The 2230-nt window shown below is 33.8% G+C and overlaps 1 long non-coding RNA gene across 1 annotated transcript in view; it reads right to left on the bottom strand.

The window, feature by feature from the left end:
- LOC111642142 overlaps positions 1 to 2013 on the bottom strand; it is a 9881-nt gene extending 7868 nt beyond the window's left edge. The window contains exons 1-2 of the long non-coding RNA XR_002759515.1: positions 1978 to 2013; positions 1708 to 1803 (exon numbers count right to left, since the gene is read on the bottom strand). This is a non-coding gene — a long non-coding RNA (uncharacterized LOC111642142). The remainder of the gene's footprint in view (positions 1 to 1707; positions 1804 to 1977) is intronic.
- Between the last annotated feature and the right edge of the window lie 217 nt (positions 2014 to 2230).

Here is a 2230-nt window from a genome sequence, read left to right as displayed (position 1 = left end):
CCATAATTTTAACATTGTTTCCATCTCAGCGATAATACTGTGACGTTTACGAATGATGCTTGAATTTAAAGATTGAGCATTTTTCACAGCTTCGAGAATTTTTTCTTTGCCTTTTATAATTGTTCTGACCGACAATTCTGGTAGATCAAACTTCTTTGCCAATTCACAAATTTTCATTTTTGTATCAAAGTCTTTAATAATGGGTACGTTTGTAAAGTCAAACGAGTTAAACGCGTTAGTAACGAATTGTTCGAAAAGTCTAACGAAATAGGAATAACGATGACGTCATTCTCGTTTAACTCGTTGGACTTTACGAACATACCCAATGTTAACTTTACATTCCTAAGTTTTTCTTTTCTTGTTTGATGTGGAAGAATTAGTTCTACTCCGTTTGGATGACATAGTAGAGTCTCTCAAGTCTCCGTAGATATAACAAACACAGAAATAAACAACACAAAATAAATTGTAGCTATGTGTCGATTCGCGCGACACATCCGAACATGTAAGCTGAACAATAGTGTGGGGGGAGTGAGGAACGTGTAAGCTGAACAATAGTGTGGGGGGAGTGAGGAACGTGTAAGCTGAACAATAGTGTGGGGGGAGTGAGTAATCAAGGGTTGCGTGGCGCTCAAACAACACGGAGTTACGTGATTTTCAAATCGACGAGATTTGAAAATCGCGTAACTCCGGGTTTGCGTAAGTCGGGGTATTACTGTATGAAATTCGCTTGTTTAATAATAACAAATTAATTAATTAATTAATGCAAGCCTAAAGTTTGTTGTTGCTTGTTTGAAATAAGTTTATGGATTCTTAGCACTTTTCCACTAAGGATGAGAATTGCACTCACAATATTGTTTATTATTCATTATTTATTGATAACAGTCACTTTGTATTCGGTTTTAGATTCAGATAAAAAACCCCCAATGAGTGAAAAAAAGCAACTAAGCATTTTGCATTTCTTTCGTAATACTTTGCTTCAATTGTAATACTTCGTAATACTTCAGTTGATCAATGTCCAAATTTCTCCACAGACATCCAAATTTTCTCACGGATCATCAATGGTCCACGGACCACTGGTTGCCAACCATGCACCAAAGAGTTAAGGAAAGGTACGGTTAAATAAAACATGCAACTACACGATTATGCAAGCATTTCCTTTTTCTGCAAAACATACGTCGACTTGTTCAACGGAGGAACTCAACGGAAAACCCACTGTTGATACGTGTCGAATTTAGAAACATACAGAGAGAGACAGAATTTTCAATTTATTATAGTTTCTTTTACCCCCATTTTCTCCAGTGCATAAATTATGACGACGTTTTTTCAGCTCTGGTTTCATGTTACGTAAGCGTTTTTAGAACAAGATTTTCTCTCTGTCGGGTATTATTGGCATCCTACTAGGGTCGCAGGTGCTTTTTCGTGGGCAATAAAACTAAACCGGTAGCGTAAGATTTAATCTCTGTCGATAACCATAATCGTACGAACTCCGAAAGTAGTTTTTTTGATCTCGAACCGTAATATAAGCCGACGAGATTTCATTTCGTACTTCATATGCGACTTAACTTAATTTTCTACGGATTTTTACGTATACATAATAATCCAACCAAAAACATATCGACAATACAAAAATAATAAGTGTCGAGACTTTTATAGTAAAATAAAACTACTAAAATTTCGTTTAAAGTCTCAATTTAAGATTCTACTTACTATGAAATTTGGCCATGATAACTATTCGAAACAGCACATACTACGAAAGTAACACGTGTTTTCCACGATCTTTCTTGTTAATTCAATGTTGCCAACCTGTAATACTCGAAATTCCTGAAAACTGTTTTTTTTTCATAAATTTATTAATTAAATGTTTACTAATTATAAATATATTTGAAACGTTTAAGTTTAACTTTTAGTCGAAGTAATTAAATAAATTTATATAAAGTTATTAATGTAAAGGTAGAATGTTGTTTTTGAGTTAATTACCGTATTGCCCCAAGGACTTTAAACTAACAAGGATAGCCAGATCCCGTATATTTGTTAGCATGACCTTGGATCTATGTGACGTCACAGCAAGTCCTCTACTTCAACATGACAGACCTTTCAAATAACAAAATACGATAAAATATTAAATCATTTCTTAATTAATTATTAAATTACTACTAAATGTAAACTACTGTAGAATTTTCGGATTTAATAAGTGTACTGTACGTCAATAAATTTACAAGTCTTTTGTCTA

The sequence above is a fragment of the Centruroides sculpturatus genome, unplaced genomic scaffold (assembly GCF_000671375.1).
Source record: "Centruroides sculpturatus isolate CEXI.00-Female unplaced genomic scaffold, Cexi_2.0 scaffold1581, whole genome shotgun sequence".
NCBI lineage: Eukaryota > Metazoa > Arthropoda > Arachnida > Scorpiones > Buthidae > Centruroides > Centruroides sculpturatus.
Note: the sequence above shows the minus strand (reverse complement) of the source record. Positions and strands in the feature narration are given on the sequence as shown.